This window comes from Heterodontus francisci, chromosome 21 (assembly GCF_036365525.1).
Source record: "Heterodontus francisci isolate sHetFra1 chromosome 21, sHetFra1.hap1, whole genome shotgun sequence".
Classification (NCBI taxonomy): Eukaryota; Metazoa; Chordata; class Chondrichthyes; order Heterodontiformes; family Heterodontidae; genus Heterodontus; species Heterodontus francisci.
In genome coordinates this window covers 38,104,457-38,123,654 of record NC_090391.1, presented here as the reverse complement: position 1 = coordinate 38,123,654, position 19,198 = coordinate 38,104,457, and positions in this window count along the sequence as shown.

Below are 19,198 nucleotides of genomic sequence, written 5' to 3'. Positions count from 1 at the left end.
TGACCGAGACGTCGGTGCACAGGGTACAATTTCGAAAGTCTGATGATACGAAACTTGGAAGCATTGTGAATTGTGAGGAAGATAGTGACGAACTTCAAAAGGACATAGACAAGTTGGTGGAATGGGCAGGCAGGTGGCAGATGAAGTTCAATGCATAGAAATGTGAAGTGATTCATTTTGGTTGGAAGAACATGGAGTGGCAATATCGAAAAAGGGAACAATTCCAAAGGGGAAGCAGGAGCAGAGGGATCTGGGTGTATATGTGCAGAAGTAATTGAAAGTGGCAGGACAGGTTGAGAGAGCGGTTAATAAAGCATACAGTATCCTGGGATTTATTAATAGGGGCATAGAGTACAAGAGCAAGGAGGTTATGTAGAATGTGTATGAGACACCAGTTCATCCTCAGCACGAGTACTGCGTCCATTTCTGAGTGCCGCACTTGAGGAAAGACGTGAGGACATTGGACAGAGTACAGAAGAGGTTCACGAGAATGGTTCCAGGGATGAGGAATTTCAGTTATGAAGATAAATTGGAGAAGTTAGGACTGTTTTCCTTGGAGAAGGGAAGGCTGAGAGGTGATTTGATAGAGGTATTCAAAATCATGAGGGATCTGGACAGAGTTGATAGGGAGAAACTGTTCCCACTTGTGAAAGGATCGAGAACGAGATGACACAGACAGAAAATATTTGGTAAGAGAAGCAAAAGTGACATGGGGAAAAACTTTTTCATGCAGTGAGTGCTTAAGGTCTGGAATACGCTGCCTGAGAACGTGGTGGAGGCAAGTTTAATTGAAGCATTCAAAAGGGAATTAGACAGTTATATGAAAAGGAAGAATGTGCAGGGTTATGAGGAGAAGGCAGGGGAATGGAACTGAGTGAATTGCAATCTCGGAAAACCAGTGCAGACATAATGGCCAGAATGGCCTCATTAAGCACTGCAACAACTCTGAGACAGAGGCAGAGAAGGGGAGAGAGGGAGAGATAGAGAGAGAGGAAGAGGGAGAGAGAGAATGTGAGAGGGACAGAGACATGGAGGGTAAGACAGAGAGCGTCAGAGGCAGCGGCAAAGTGAGAGAGGGAGAGGGAGAGAGAGAGACAGACAGACAGACAGAGGGAGACACAGAGACAGAGACTGGGGCGACACAGTGGCTCAGTGGTTAGCACCGCAGCCTCATAGCTCCAGAGACCCGGGTCTGCGTGGGTTTTCTCCGGGTGCTCCGGCTTCCACCCATAAGCCAAAAGACTTGCAGGTTGACAGGTAAATTGGCCATTGCAAATTGCCCCTAGTATAGGTAGGTGGTAGGGAAATATAGGGACAGGTGGCGATGTGGTAGGAATATGGGATCAGTGCAGGATTGGTATAAATGGGTGGTTGACGGTCGGCACAGACTCGGTGGGCCGAAGGGCCTGTTTCAGTGCTGTATCTCTAAACTAAACTGAACTAAACTAAACATAGAGAGAGAGGGAGATACAGAGAGAGAGGGAGATACAGAGAATGAAAGATAGGGAGGTTGAGAAGGAGAGAGAGTGGGAAGGAGAGATGATCTGAGAGAAAACAGAGATGTGGATTGAGGCAGAATAAAAGGGAAAGAGAGAGGGAGAGACAGTGACAGAGAGAGGGAGAAAGAGAGAAAGAGAGAAGGAGAGGCAGAGAAAGGAATAGGGAGAAAGAGACAGAAAGAATCTCATGATGGAGATACTATAATAACAGACCCACTCAGTGACTCTCCCTGTGGAGATTCTATGATAACCAACCACCTTAGCTACTCTCCCTGTGGAGATACTACAACAGCAGACCCAATTATTGAGTCTCGCTGTGGAGATACTACAACAACAGAGCCATTCAGTGACTCTCAAAGTGGAGATACTATAATAACAGACCCACTCAGTGACTCTCCCTGTGGAGATACTATAATAACAGAACCACTCAGAGACTCTCCCTTTGGAGATACTATAATAACAGACCCAGGCAGAGACTCTCCCTGTGGAGATACTATAATAACAGACCCAGGCAGAGACTCTCCCTGTGGAGATACTATAATAACAGACCCACTCAGTGACTCTCCCTGTGGAGATACTATAATAACAGAACCACTCAGTGACTCTCCCTTTGGAGATACTATAATAACACACCCAATCAGTGACTCTCCCTGTGGAGATACTATAATAACAGACCCACTCAGTGACTCTCCCTGTGGAGATACTATAATAACAGACCCACTCAGTAACTCTCCCTGTGTAGATACCATAATAACAGACCCAGGCAGAGACTCTCCCTTTGGAGATACTAGAATAACAGACCCACTCAGAGACACTCCCTGTGGAGATACTATAATAACAGCTCCACTCAGTGACTCTCCCTGTGGAGATACTATAATAACAGACCCACTCAGTGACTCTCCCTGTGGAGATACTATAATAACAGACCCAGGCAGAGACTCTCCCTGTGGTGATACTGTAATAGCAGACCCACTCAGTAACTCTCCCTGTGGAGATACTATAATAACAGACCCAGGAAGAGACTCTCCCTTTGGAGATACTATAATAACAGACCCAGGCAGAGACTCTCCCTGCGGAGATACAATAATAACAGACCCACTCAGTGACTCTCCCTGTGGTGAGACTACAACAACAGAGCCACTCAGAGACTGTCCCAGTGGAGATACTGTAATAACAGACCCACTCAGTGACTCTCCCTGTGGAGATACTACAACAAATGAGCCACTCAGTGACTCTCCATGTGGAGATACTGTAATAACAGACCCACTAATTCACTCTCCCTATGGAGATACCAGAATAACAGACACAATCATTCGTCTCCCTTTGGAGATACTTTAACCACAGAGAAACTCAGTGACACTCCCACTGGAGATACCAGAAAACAGACACACTCAGTGGCTCTCCTGTGGAGATAATATAATAACAGACCCACTCAGTGACTCTCCCTGTGGAGAAACTATAATAACAGACCCACAAATTCAACCTCCCTATGGAGTACCAGAATAACAGACACAATCATTCGCTTCCCTGTGGAGATACTATAATAACAGACCCATTCATTCACTCTCCCTCTGGAGATACCAGAATAACAGACACAATCATTCGTCTCCCTTTGGAGATACTTTAACCACAGAGAAACTCAGTGACACTCCCACTGGAGGTATCAGATAACAGACACACTCAGTGACTCTCCTGTGGAGATACTATAATAATAGACACTCTCGGTGATGCTCCCAGTGAAGATACCATAATATTAATTGATAAAATTCAATTTGTTAATAGAAATCTGGAATTGATTGCTAACCACAAAACTATCATCAATTGTCGTTAAATCCCCATCTGTTCACACATATCTTTTAGGGAAAGCCTTACTTGGTCTGGCCTACATGTGACTCCAGTCCTACTGCTATGTGGTTGATTCTTAACTGCTGTCTCAAATGGCTGGCCGAGCAAGCACACAAAAAGACGGCGGCACAGTGGTGCAGTGGTTAGCACCGCAGCCTCACAGCTCCAGTGACCCAGGTTCAATTCTGGGGACTGCCTGTGTGGACTTCGCAAGTTCTCCCTGTGTCTGCGTGGGTTTCCTCCGGGTGCTCCGGTTTCCTCCCACAGCCAAAAGACTTGCAGGTTGATAGGTAAATTGGCCATTATAAATTGCCCCTAGTATAGGTACGTGGTAGGGGAATATAGGGACAGGAGAGGATGTAGTAGGAATATGGGATTACTGAAGAATTAGTATAAATGGGTGGTTAATGGTCGGCACAGACTCGGTGGGCCGAAGGTCCAGTTTCAGTGCTCTATCTCTAAAATCGAAAAAATAAAACAGACACACTCAGTGACTCTCCCGGGGAGATACTATAATAACAGACACACTCAGTGACTCTCCCTGTGGAGATATTACAATAATGGACGCACTCAGTGACTCTCAAAGTGGAGTAAATATAACAGACCCAGTCAGTGGCTCTTCCTGTGGAGATTCTATGATAACCAACCACCTTAGCGACTCTCCCTGTGGAGATACTACAACAGCAGACCCACTTATTGAGTCTCGCTGTGGAGAGACGACAACAACAGAGCCATTCAGTGACTCTCAAAGTGGAGATACTATAATAACAGACCCACTCAGTGACTCTCCCTGTGGAGAAACAATAATAACAGACCCACTCAGTGACTCTCCCTGTGGGGATACTATAATAACAGACCCACTCAGTGACTCTCCCTGTGGAGATACTATAGTAACAGACCCAGTAAGTGACTCTCCCTGCGGAGATACGATAATAACAGACCCACTCAGTGACTCTCTCTGTGGAGATACTATAATAACAGACCCAGGAAGTGACTCTCCCTGTGGAGATACTATAATAACAGACCCACTCAGTGACTCTCCATGTGGAGATACTATAATAACAGACCCACTCAGTCACTCTCTCTGTGGAGATACTATAATAACAGACCCAGGCAGAGACTCTCCCTGTGGAGATACTATAATAACAGAACCCCTCAGTGACTCTCCTTTGGAGATACTATAATAACAGACCCACTCAGTCACTCTCTCTGTGGAGATACTATAATAACAGACCCACTCAGAGACTCTCCCTGCGGAGATACTATAATAACAGACCAAGGCAGGGACTCTCCCTGTGGAGATACTATATTAACAGAACCACTCAGTGACTCTCCCTTTGGAGATACTATAATAACAGACCCAGGCAGAGACACTCCCTGCCGAGATACTGTAATAACAGACCCACTCAGTGACTCACCCTGTGGAGATACTATAATAACAGACCCACTCAGTGACTCTCCCTTTGGAGATACTATAATAACAGACCCACTCAGTGACTCTCCCTTTAGAGATACTATAATAACAGACCCAGGCAGAGACTCTCCCTGTGGAGATACTATAATAACAGAACCACTCAGTGACTCTCCTTTTGGAGATAATATAATAACAGACCCAGGCAGAAACTCTCCCTTTGGAGATACTATAATAACAGACCCACTCAGTGACTCTCCCAGCAGAGAGACTGTAATAACAGACCCACTCATTCACTCTCCCTATGGAGATACTATAATAACAGACCCACTCAGTGACACTCCCTGTGGAGATACTATAATAACAGACCCACTCAGTGTCTCTCCCTGTGGAGATACAATAAAGCAGATCCACTCAGTGACTCTCCCTGCGGAGAGACTGTGATTAGAAACCCACTCATTCACTCTCCCTGTGGTGATACAATAATTTCATACCCACTCAGCGACTCTCCCTGTGGAGATACTATAATAACAGACCCACTCAGTGACTCTCCCTCTGGAGATACCAGAAAACAGGCACTCTTGGTGACACTCCCAGTGGAGATATTAATTGACAAAATTCAATTCGTTAAGAGAAATCTGGAATTGAATGCTAACCATGAAACTATCATCGATTGCCGTTAAAAACCCATCTGGTTCACTCATATCTTTTACGGAAAGCCTTACTTGTTCTGGCCTGCATGTGACTCCAGTCCTACTGCTATGTGGTTGATTCTTAATTGCTGTCTCAAATGGCTGGCCGAGCAAGCAAACAAAAAGAGGGCGGCACAGTGGTGCAGTGATTAGCACCGCAGCTCCAGCGACCCGGGTTCAATTCTGGGTACTGAATGTGTGGAGTTTGCAAGTTCTCCCTGTGTCTGCGTGGGTTTTCTCCGGGTGCTCCGGTTTCCTCCCACAGCCAAAAGACTTGCAGGTTGATAGGTAAATTGGCCATTATAAATGGCCCCGAGTATAGGTAGGTGGTTGGGAAATGTAGGGACAGGAGAGGATGTGGTAGGAATATGGGATTAGTCTAGGATTAATATAAATGGGTGGTTAATGGTCGGCACAGACTCGGTGGGCCGAAATGCCTGTTTCAGTGCTGTATCACTAAAATCTAAAAATAAAAAAATAACAGACACACCAAATCCAAGTCCAGCCCAGTGTTTCTTTGACTCTCTGTGTATCTGCTCCCCGACTGTCTCTGCCTGTCTCCTTCTGGCTCAATGGGGGAAGGGACAAGTCAGCCATGATCTAACATGCGTGGGACAAGGTCAAAGGGCTGAATGACTTCCTCCCTCCATCCTGTGCCAGTCAGTGTGTGTGTGTTTGTGTGTGTCTCCCTCTGTTTGTCTTCCTGAAGCCGATGGGGAGAACAGGTGAAACACCTTTCTGCAGAGATGGATGTGTCTCGGGCTGGGATCTTCCTGTGCGTTAAAGGCGCAGAATGCCAGTAAGCCTCTGAAGGTCCTTGCTCCATGCCCGGCCCGGTGTTTGGCCTGACATGAGATAAAGGTGCCGGGGGTCTGGGAGCCAGTTGATGGAATTCAGTTGATGGGCTTATCCAGATCAGGGATTAAAGTGAATGAAAGATTGTCGGGAGACGGAGCCAAACCCGGGAAAGTGATCGAGGTGGGAATAACACGGGGGGCGGGGGGTAGATGACGGGTGGAGGCTGTTCACGGGGGAGATGATACAGGGTGGGATTAAATAGAGGGGTTATTTTACAGGACAGGGAGGTTATTTAGAAAGGGGGAGTGTTTACAGTGGAGGTTAGGGGGCAGAATTAGATTGGGGTCAGTTAATGGGGGGTATTTAGATGGGAGTCTGCTCCTGTGGGTATTTAGATGGGGGTCTGTTCACAGAAGGGTGAGTATTTAGTTGGGGGTCTGTTGCGGGCATAGATGGGAGTTTGCTCCCGGGGTGTATTTAGATGAGAGTTTGTTCCAGGAGGGTATTGAGATGGGAGTTTGTTCCTGGGGGGTTATTCGGATGGGAGATTTTTCCCGGGGGGTATTTAGATGGGTGTTTGTTCCGGGGGGTGTATTTAGATGGGATTTAGTTCCTGGGGGTATTTAGATGGGTGTTTGCTCCTGGGGGAGTATTTATTTGGGTGTTTGTTACGGGGGTGGGGTATTTAGATGGGTTGGCTTGTAACAGATGGACAGGGATAATTAGATGGGTGTCTGTTGATAATGAGGGTATTAGATGGGGGTCAGTTAATAGGAGATGTCAGATAGAGGTCTGCAGACGAGGATTATTTAGATTGGGGGGTTCTGTGCAAGGGGGAGATGTTTTACATAACAGTATAAAACTGCCGCATATACTGAAGAGTAAAATAATTGATTTTCTGCAATTCTCCATCTCTGGGTCCTTGTGATTCTCTGCATTGCTGTGGCGCCGGAATCCCCTGCGGACTTTACTGGAGAATAAAATCCGTCTGACAGTCAGAACATTGAGCAGCAACATCAGAAACACCGGGACACAAGGGGTTAAAATGAGGTCAAACAATTCAAATGCCACCCATATGGGGGAAGTAAAGTCGCTCAGTTTATAAACACAACCCATGGGAACATTATCAATAATGTATTGTTGTTCCCGTGTGAAGTACCAGGGGAGAGACTCTAAACAGCCCAGCACACTCACTGTTCCCACAACCACAGCCGCCGTTTTCTCGCTGCAATATTTTGTTTTCAGCTTCTCACAACAAATGGCCACAAATCGATCAAAGGTGAAAGTGACTGTGAGTCAGACAGAAACAACTGTGGATGCAGAAAGCAGAACCTCAATGAGAGAACACACAGGAGTAATTCTCAGGAATGAATATGGGAAATAAATTAAAATAATCCAGTACAATATGGGTTCAGTGATAACGACCAGGCGATCAGACACTGCCATTCCCACCAGGTAGTCAGTGATACATTAGGAGAGACCGCACTTTCCTCGGGACAGGATCACAATCGCCACCAAGTTAACTGGAAGAGAGAAGAGAAAAGGAAGCAGAGAAATTACTGATCTGACCTGGAGACAAAGCAGCAGTTTGACAGGATCTGGGCTGAAATTTCCAGATTTGTTGCTGCATCGAGCAGTGAAAACTGATTCATTGACCCGGGCAGTGCTTTGTCACAGTGAAATGTTTGAAAACACAGTTATTAATAATGAATTGGGAAATTGATGCAGAAAGTGAATAAAGTCAGCACCGGATCTACTGGAAGTACTGAGTGAGGATGCAGTGTCAGTGAGGAATGAGAAGCTGTTTTACAGAGATGGAATCCAATGTGTTAATTGGGAATGTGTCTCCAGACTGTTGGTTGGGAAGGTTTGGGGAGATCGGGATGTATAGCTGGTTTGTTGCTCTGGGTTCAGGGAACCGACAAGAAATGTTATCAAATGGGAAAAGGGAGAAAACTGCAGCGCTAAGTTTGAGTATCAGCAATGATCTAGAATGGTGGAGCGAGCTCGAAGGGCTGAATGGACTCCTCCTGCTCCCATGTTACTCTATTCCTGTCAGGTTGGACAAGGCAGCTAGAGGTGGAGACAGTGAGTGAGATTGGGAGGGAGAGAAGGAAAAGGACATGTTGGAGCAGGAGGGGAGACTGGAGCAGATGGTTTGGGAAAGTGGATAAACTGAAGCAATGGATGAGGAGACTGAGGATTCAATACAGTGAGAGGAGAGGCTGAGATTCACAGGGAGAGACTGCAGCAGAATGTTAGAGGAAATCTAATCTATAGATCCCAGTAATACAACTCAATTAATACATTCCTGTGGTTATTGGTGTTGGAGAACACTTCATTGTTTCTAAAATATAGTCAATATATTTAGTTTGTACAGGCTATTAAATATAAATTTAAATATATTTCTGATATCAGCCTCGCTCTTTATTAAATTCAGAAGTAACAGAGATTTTAAAGTGCAGTATTTAAATAATGAATTACCGTCAGTGATGAACTGATTCTATTCTGTTTATTCAGTCACTAAGTAAGGAATAGGAACTTTCGACAAAGCAAAATGAGAACCTGACAGAAATCAACACAGAGGATCATGTCCAACAGGAAAATGAACACAATCTGACAACAGACAACATCAACTCACTGTTTCTCTCACTAATTGTTCTGGACATTCCAGCACTTTATGACATTGAATTATTTACACTGCTGCTTCTTTCTCTTTCTATTTACATCTGTTTATCTTTTTCCCTCGGTTTCGTTCTCCCTGCTCCTTTTCTCCTTCCCTATCTCTCTGGAGTACTCACACCTGCAACCTGTTACTTATTGCTACTTTTCACAGATGATTTATTCCTAACATTCTGCGTCTGTGTTCTGTTCACCAGCCCCAGATTCAATGATTCTATTCTCAGAGTCAGTTTGTTGAATAGTGAAACCTCTGTGAATAATTTAATGCATCTACAGAACACTCAAGTCTCCTCCTGTTCACCTACATTCTTCACTTCATCTACAATAAATGGAATAAACAGGATCGAAAGCTTCTTCCACACAAACCTCACAATCATTGAAATTCCTTCTCCTGGAATTATAAAGTAATCTGTTAGAATGTGGGATTGTTTAATTAATAAAACACCAACATCAGCGCTGCAGCTGATAATCGACAGATAAATGGAAAGACTCTTGATTCCAACTGACAGAGTGAAAACCAATAAAACATCACATCAATACTTTCTATTTTACAATGTAGTCCAGTGACAGTGAAGGTCCACAGTGAAGCAGAGAAGGAGAAGTGAAAGTGTCAGCAGCAAACTCAGTTCAGTAGCCAAACATCTGAAGCAGCGTCAGACACACACAGAGTGAAATAATATTTGATAACAGTGATAATCAATAAATACATTGAAATCCCAGTTAAATTGAGCCATGTTATTGGGGAGGGAGGACATTGTTCTGTCCGCTTGTAACACTGAGACCGTGAGATGTCTCATTATCAATAAAAAAAAATCATAAAAATATTCCAGGACTGGTTAGATCCACATCACGAAAATATTAAAAAGTCCTACTGGTCTGATTATTGATCCGAACTGAAACATCCCATTCCAATACATTCAATACACAGAATAATCCAATAACAAAGCCACTTTTACTTTAACCAATACCAGTAAATACATAACACAACTCCTACAAGAATGAAAGAGTGGACAATGAGGGGATTCCATCAGTAAATTGCTGGAAAAGGACAGGTGGCTGTGGAACACACACAGAGGGAAATAATACCGAGTACAGCAGCACAGTTAACATCGATTTAGACCATTAACAGCTGAGATACTGCTAACCAGGAACTCCAATTGGTGCAAGTACAGGATAATAAATGCGTTCGATATGATACATTACTGGGTATCCCATTTCTATGAGAAGCAGGGACTTCTATTAGCCTGGGACCCACAGCTCCAGCAGGCACTCTGAGCTGATCCATTCCAATGGGTCCTGATTTATACAGGGGATAAGTCTCCACTGACACGGTTATACCCCTGATCATTGCTATTAGTTACACTCACCTGAACAAACACATTACATCAGCAGCTTTGACTCAGATGTAAATAATGTGGTGGATAAAACACAATCAATTCAATGTCAATGATATTTTGTGAGTAAGACCTCTCTTGGAATAAACCTGAATTCTGTACTCATACTGGACGGATGCTACAATTATGAGAGGCGTCATTTACATTTTCCATATTATTGTATTGACCTTGTTCACTCCTGGCTTTTCTCCATAGTGTAACTGATCTGTATGCAGTGGACACATAATCCAGGGAGAAAAGCAATCCTGTTTCACTCTTTTCCTGCCTTTTCCCAGTTAAAATGTGAACTTTGAGTCTCTCATTCGGGACCATGTTCAGGCTAACAGCCCAGAAACTACTGTGAGTGATGTTACGGGACAGACACTGCACGCATCCATTTGGGAGGCAGTTGGGTCGTGATAATATCAATGGTCACGTAATCCAGAGCCCCAACCTGATGGCCTGAGGACAGGGGTTCAAATCCCACCACGACAGCTATATAAAACAGAGGGAGCTCCCATTTTATGTCCAAAGTAGAGGGAGCTCCCTCTCCATTTATAATGTTGGGGGCGATGAAGGAAAGAGAAGAGAGGGAAACGGAAACAAATGGGGAAATGGAGAGAGAAGGACAAAGTGGAAGACAGTGAGAGACAGAAGAGATAGTGAAATGAGACCCTAACAGAACCCCTGTAACAATCCCCATTGTCTGCCCAGTCCGGTATTTGGGGTTTAATGTGAGTGGTTTAGGGATGAGTGTTCGATGAGTGTTTGATATTATCAAACTGCATTGACATTCCCAACAAAAGCAAGAGTTAAAGATTCAAAATTAACCAAACAAATGGCTCAAAGCATTGCTGTCCATGTACAGAGGGACGGAGAGTTGGAGGGAGTGAGACACAGACGGACAGAGACACAGGCAGAGTGGGACAGAGAAAAATGGAGAAACAGAGACAGAGGGAGAGAGACAGAAAGGGAGGCAGGCAAATGCAGAGTGAGACAGACAGAAAGGGAGGCAGGCAGATGCAGAGGGAGAGAGACTGGGAGAAAGCGAGCGAGACAGATACAGAGGGAAAGAGACAGATGCAGAGGGAGAAAGGGACAGAGAGAGAGAGAGGGAGGGATACGAACAGAGGGAGAAACAGAGACAGAGGGACAGACAGACAGAGAGAGAGGGAGTGCGAGATTATAGGAAAAACTGTACATCTAATAATGTTGAAAAAAGATAGAATTAAAAAGTAAAACTGGCTGTGTGCAAGAACTAATTTTGAAAGGAGTGATCAGGGGTTTAGTGTGAGTGTTTTGGGGGCAAGTGTTGGATCAGTGATTGATATTTTCAAACTGAAGTGACATTTAATATTATTGAAAAAAAAATATTAAACACTGACAAACTTTAGAAGCTGGGGAATGGGATACAGTGTGTGAGGGGACTTTGACAGAACTTCCGTAACAATCCCCATTATCTGCACAGTCCTGTATTGGGGATTTAGTGAGAGAGTTTAGGGGGCGAGTGTTGATCAGTGTTTGATATTTTCAAACTGCAGTGACGTTCCCAGCAAGGGCAAGATTTACAGGTTCAAAATTAACCAAGAAATGGATAAAAACATTTCTGTCCAAGGAGAGAGAGATGGTGTTAGAGACAGAGTCATGGAAAGAGGCAGAGAAAGAGGGAGAGGGCGAGGGAGAGAGAGAGAGAGAGAAAGATGGGAAGAAACTGACATGAGAGGGAGAGACAGAGAGAGGATGAGACAAGTTGTGACAATCATTAACAATTCTCATTATCTGCCCAGTCCTGTTTTTGGAGGTTCGTGTGAGTGTTGTATGGGTGATTGTTGGATCAGTGTTTCATATTTTCAAACTGCAGTGGCTTTTCCAACAAGGCTGTGAAAGTATATAAGAGCAGGGAGGTTATGCTGGAAGTGTATAACTCATTGCTTAAGCACCATAATGAGATCTCCTAGGGCAGGTACAGTGTGAGTTTAGATACAGAGTAAGGAAGTGGATTTAGAGAAGGCGGGAGAGATGGGCCGAAAGAGTGAGGAGATACGGGGAGGCAGTCAGATTGTTGGAGAAACTTTACATCTAACTACGTGAAAAAAATAAATCATTAAAAATATAAATGGACTGCGCACTGAAAATACTGTCCGCACACAACAACTGAAGTCACACACCATCCTAACTTGAAACTATATCGCCATTCCTTCACTCTTACTGGGTCAAAACCCTGGAACTCCCTTCCTAAAAGCACTGTGTGTATACCTACCCCACTTGGACTGCAGCGGTTCAAGAAAGAGGCTCAAAACCACCTTCTCAAGGGCAATTAGGAATGGGTAATAAATGCTGGCCTGGCCAGTAACGCACACATCCAACAAATAAATAAGGCAAATAAAAAGTTCTCATCGAGTCACTGAAGGAAGTATTACACTAGATGAACAAAAACTTGGTCAAAGAGATTGATTTGAGGGAGCGACTTCAAAGAGGAAAGAGAGTTAGTGAGACGGAGAGGTTTAGGAAAGGAATTCCAGAGTTAGGGTCTTGGCAGCTTGAAGGCACGGCCACCAATGTTGGAACAATTCAAATTGGGGATGCTCAAGAGGCCAGAATTAGAGGATCATAGATATTGGTGGATTGTGGAGCTGGACGAGATTGCAGAGAAGGGGAGGTGTCATTTGTGGAAGACAGTTCCAAACTTCTCCCACCCGTTGTATGTAGAAGTGTTTCTAAATTTCATCTTTGAAAGGGTTTTCGACTAAATTTTGATTATTGACAGTCCTCCCCGTCCGAGACTGTCCCCTTCCAATACTCACAGGTCAGGTAAGCACGCGGTTAGATACAGTATAAAGATCCATCTACCAATGCCAGACTCACTGTTCCTCTGTCTCTTTCTCCTCATCTCTCACTGCCTGCAACATCTTTTCTCAGCGTCTGCTTCTTTCTCTTCCCATCCTGAGAGCAAGAGGGAGAGATTGAGATAGTGGATCGATGGAGATAGAGATAGAGGGAGAAAAGTAGAGAGATAGACTTGGAAAGTGAGTAACAGTGAGAAGAAATAGGGTTTCAGAGCGGAGAGTAGAGGGCAAGAGAGAGATAGAGATGGAGAGAGATTGCCAGCAAGAGAGTTTACCAGAGATTCCCTCTCTCTCAGTCCCTGTCACTTATTTCCAATTTGTTACCATCTCCAACTAGTTTTCTCCTTCCAACCCGATGTTTCACACTCCATGCCTCTTGCTCGTTTGTCTGTGTATACTGCAGTGAAGGATTACATCAAATTATTATATTTTACATTTGTCCTTTCAATCTAACTGAACAATCTCTCAGACTGTGAACTTGGAGTGAATGTCCACTGAATCCCGAGAGTCACAGGACAGGTGAATAAGGTGGTTAAGAAGGCTTATGGAATACTTCCCTTTATTGGCCGATGTAGAGAATATAAGAGCAGGGAGGTTATGCTAGAACTGTATAAAACACTAGTTAGACCACAGCTAGAGTACTGTGTGCAGTTCTGGTCACCACATGACAGGAAGGATGTGATCACACTGGAGAGGGTACAGAGGAGATTTACAGAGGATGTTGTCAAGAATGGAGAATTTTAACTATGAGTAGAGATTGCATAGGCTGGAATAGTTTTCTTTGGAACACAGAAGGTTGAAGGGAAGATTTAATTGAGGTGTATAAAATGATGATGGGCCGAGATAGAGTGGATAGGAAGGACCCATTTCCCTGAACAGAGGGGTCAATAACCATGGGCAGAGATTTTCAGATTTCCACACCAATATCAAGAGGGTTCCATGGTGGAATACCTTGCTGGATGTTTACAATGGAGCGTTTTCCTTCCTGATCATCACAACTGGCCGCCTGAGCCCCAACTTCATCCACATGTCTCCCACTCGACCATTATTTCACTCTACATACCTATCTTTCTATGTTTGCGTACACAGCAGTGAAAGATGACATCAAATGAATATATCTTCCATTCTCCCTTTCAATCCACCCCAGCAATCTCTCTGTCTCCAATCTTGTCCCTCTCCACAGCACTCTCACTGCCTGCATATCTAAGCCTCTCTCCCTCTGTCTCCCTCTTAGTGTCAGAGATAGCAGGAGGGAGAGACAGAGAGGAAGACAGAGAGAGACACAGAGAACATCCCCAGCTTCTCCAATATATCCATGATACTGAAGTCCCTCATCCCTGGAACCATTCTTGTGAATCTTTTTTGCACCCACTCTAATGCCCCCACATTCTTCCGAAAGTACGGTGTCCAGAATTGGACAATGCTCAAGTTGAAGGCAAACCAGCGTTTTACAAAGGTCATAGTTTCCTTGCTTTTGTATTCAATGCCTCTATTTATAATCTCAGGACCCCTTATGCCGTTTAACCACATTCTGAACCTGTCCTGGCACCTTTCGTGAATAGTGCACAAATACTCCCCAGATGTGTCTGTTCCTGCACCTCCTTCAGAATTGTTTCCTTTACTTTATATCGTCTGTCCTCCTTTTTCCTAACCATGGAGGCGGAAGATGCGGGCATGGTTCTTAATGAATACATTGCTGCTGTCTTCACAAAAGAGGAGACGACACAGACATTGTCGTCAATGAGGAGGGGTTTGATATATTGAATGGGATAAACAGTGAGAGAGGAAATATTCAGGGGTTTAGCATCTTTGAAAGCTGATAATTCACCAGGTTCAGACTGTTTAGAGGCGCAACGGAAGAAATAGCAGAGGCTCTGACCGTCGTTTTCCAATCCTCTCTGGTTATAATCTTGCTGCCAGAGGACTGGAGGACTACAGATGTTGTACTGTTGATTAACAAGGGTGAAGGTAATAGACTGAGTAATTGCAGGCCACTCAGCCGAATCACAGTGGAGAGAAAACTATTGGGCACAAGGGAATGATTGATTCCTTTCTAGTTCTGTGTGTCTCAGTGTCTCCATGTCTGTGCCTCTTTCACAATTTGAGCACGACCCTTACATTGGTGAGGAGTCGGTCTCTGGAATAAATGTCCCAGTGTTGTGGTCACATAAAATGGCCACCGAGAACCAGCCTAAAATGGCTGACCAATGTGTGTGGATTTCCACAGATGTTTGAGAGAGGAGAGAGAGGGACAAAAAGAGCGACAAAGACCAAGACACAGAGAGTGATAGCAAGATACTGGTCATTGGACAGAGGAAGAGGAGGAGACCATTTTAGTTTAGTGATGCAGCCCTGAAACAGGCCCTTCGGCCCACCGAGTCTGTGCCGACCATCAACCATCCATTTATGCTAATCCTGCACTAATTCCATATTCCTACCACATCCCCACCTGTCCCTATATTTCCCTACCACCTACCTATACTAGGGGTAATTTCTAATGGTCAATTTACTTATCAACCTGCAAGTCATTGGCATGTGGGAGGAAACCGGAGAAACCCCACACAGGTAGAACCAGGTATTGAACCCAGGTCGCTGGAGCTGTGAGGCTGCGGTGCTAACCACTGCGCCACTGTGCCGCTCAACCCTTTTCTGTCATTCAATGAGCTCATGGCAGATGTGTGATCGAACTCCATGTACCTATCTTTGCCTCTTAAGACTTTTGGTTAGCAAAAATCTATCAAACTCAGATTTAAAAACTAACATGTGTCTCAGCATCAATTGCCGTTTATGGAAGAGAGTTCCAAACTGATACCACACCTGGTGTGTTGAAGTGTTTCTTCATTTCACTCCTGAAAGGTTTTTAGACTACGTTTAGATTTTTAGACTATGCCTCCAAGTTCCTGACTCCGCAGCCAATGGGAATTGTTACTCTCTGTCCACCCGTTCAGTTTCCCTAATTACCTTGAAAACATTCATCATATCACCCCATAACCTTCCAAATTCTTGGGAAAGGACATGTTGGAGCAGGAGAGGAGACTGGAGCAGATGGTGTGGGAAAGTGGATAAACTGAAGCAATGGATGAGGAGACTGAGGATTCAATACAGTGAGAGGAGAGGCTGAGATTCACAGGGAGAGACTGCAACAGAATGTTAGAGGAAATCTAATCTGGATCCCAGAAATACAGCTCAATTAATACATTAAAACAATAATCCCTGTGGTTATTGGTGTTGGAGAACAGTTCATTGTTTCTACAATATAGTCAATATATTTAGTTTGCACAGGCTATTAAATATAAATTTAAATACATTTCTGATATCAGCCGCGCTCTTTATTGAATTCAGAAGTCACAGAGATTTTAAAGTGCAGTATTTAAATAATGAATTACCATCAGTGATGAACTGATTCTATTCTGTTTATTCAGTTACTAAGTAAGGAATAGGAACTTTCTACAAAACAAAATGAGGACCTGACAGAAATCAACACAGAGGATCATGCCCAACAGGCAAATGGACACAATCTGACAACAGACAACTTCAACTCACAGTTTCTCTCACTAATTGTTCTGGACATTCCAGCGCTTTATGACAGTGAATTATTTACACTGCTGCTTCTTTCTCTTTCTCTTTACTTCTGCTTTACTTTATCCAATCGGTTTCGTTCTCCCTGCTCCTTTTCTCCTTCCCTATCTCTCTGACGGACACACACCCTGTAAACTGTTACTTAAAGCGACTTTTTACATATGATTTATTCCTAACATTCTGCGTCTGTGTTCTGTTCACCAGCCCCAGATTCAATGATTCTATTCTCAGAGTCAGTTTGTTCAATGGTGAAACCTCTGTGAATAATTTAATGTATCTACAGAACACTCACGTCTCCACCTGTTTACCTGCACTCTTCACTTCATCTACAATGCATGGAATTAACAGGATCGAAAGCTACTTCCAGACATATCTCACAATCATTGAAATTCCTTCTCCTGGAATTATAAAGTAATCTGTTAGAATGTGGGATTGTTTAATTAATAAAACAGCAACATCAGCGCTGCAGCTGATAATCTACAGATAAATGGAAAGACTCTTGATTCCAAATGATAGAGTGAAAACCAATAAAACATCACATCGATTCTTTCTATTTTCCAATGTAGTCCAGTGACAGTGAAGGTCCACAGTGAAGCAGAGAAGGAGAAGTGAAAGTGTCAGCAGCAAACTCAGTTCAGTAACCAGACCTCTGAAGCAGCGTCAGACACACACAGAATAAAATAATATTTGATAACAGTGATCACCAATAAATACATAGAAATCCCAGTTGAACTGAGCCATGTTTTTGGGGAGGGAGGACATTGTTCTGACCCCTTGTAACACTGAAACTGTGAGATGTCTCATTATCAATCACTGCAAAAAAAAATCAAAAGAATATTCCAGGACCGGTTAGATCCACACCATGAAACTGTTAAAAACTCCTAATGGTCTGATTATTGATCCTCACTGAAACATCTCATTCCAATACATTCAATACACAGCATAATCCAGTAATAATGCCACAGTTACTTAAAACAATATCATTAAATACATAATACAACACCTGCAAGAATGAAAGAGTAGACAATGAGGAGATTCCATCAGTAAATTACTGGAAAAGAGCAGGCGGCTGTGTAACACACACAGAGGGAAATAATACCCAGTACAGCAGCACAGTTAACACCGATTTACACCATTAACAGCTGAGATACCGCTTACCAGGAACTCCAATTGTTGCAAGTACCAGATAGTAAATGTCTTCTATCTGATACATTACTGGATATCCCATTTCTGTCAGAAGCAGAGACTTCTATTAGCCTGGAATCCACAGCTCCAGCAGGCACTCTGAGCTGATCCATTCCAATGGGTCCTGATTTATACAGGGGATAAGTCTCCACTGACACGGTTATACCCCTGATCATTGCTATTAGTTACACTCACCTGAACAAACACATTCCATCAGCAGCTTTGACTCTGGTGTAAGTAATGTGGTGGATAAAACACAATCATTTCAATGTCAATGACATTTTGTGAGTCAGACCTCTCTCGGGAATAAACCTGAAAACTGTGCTCATACTGGATGGATGGCAGTTATGAGAGGCATCATTTACATTTTCCATATTATTGCATTGACCTTGTTCACTCCTGGCATTTCCATTGTGTATGTAACTGATCTGTCTGCAGTGGACACTGAATCCAGGGACAAAAGCAATCTCGTTTCACTCTGTTCCTGCCTTTTCCCAGTTAAAATGTGAACTTTGAGTCTCTGATTCGGGACGATGTTCAGGGTTACAGCCCAGAAACTACCGTGAGTGATGTTACAGGACAGACTCTGTCCGCATCCATTTGGGAGGCAGTGGGGTAGTGATAATGTCACTGGTCACGTAATCCAGAGGCCCAACCTGATGGCCTGGGGACAGGGGTTCAAATCCCACCACGGCAGCTACATAAAACAGAGGGATATCCCTTTCTATTTATAAAGTAGAGGGAGCTCCGCCTCTACCTCTAAAGTGGAGGGAGCTTCCTCTCCATTTATAAAGTTGGGGGCGATGAAGGAAAGAGGAGAAGAGGGAAATGGAAACAAATGGGGAAATGGAGAGTAAGGGACAAAGTGGAAGACAGTGAGAGACAGAAGAGATAGTGAAATGAGACCTTGACGGAGCCCCATTAACAATCCCCATTGTCTGCCCAGTCCGGTATTTGGGGTTCAATGTGAGTATTTTAGGGATGAGTTTTAGCTGAGTGTTTGATATTTTTAAACTGCATTGACATTCCCAACAAAAGCAAGATTCAAAATTAACCAAACAAATGGCTCAAAGCATTGCTGTCCATGTACAGAGGGACGGAGAGATAGAGGGAGAGAGACACAGATGGAGAGAGACACAGACAGAGTGGGACAGAGACAGAGGGAGAGAGACGGAAAGGGAGGCAGGCAAATGCAGAGTGAGACAGACAGAAAGGGAGGCAGATTCCAAACTGAAGCAGATTTAATATTATTGAAAAAATATCATGAAACACTGACAAACTTTAGAAG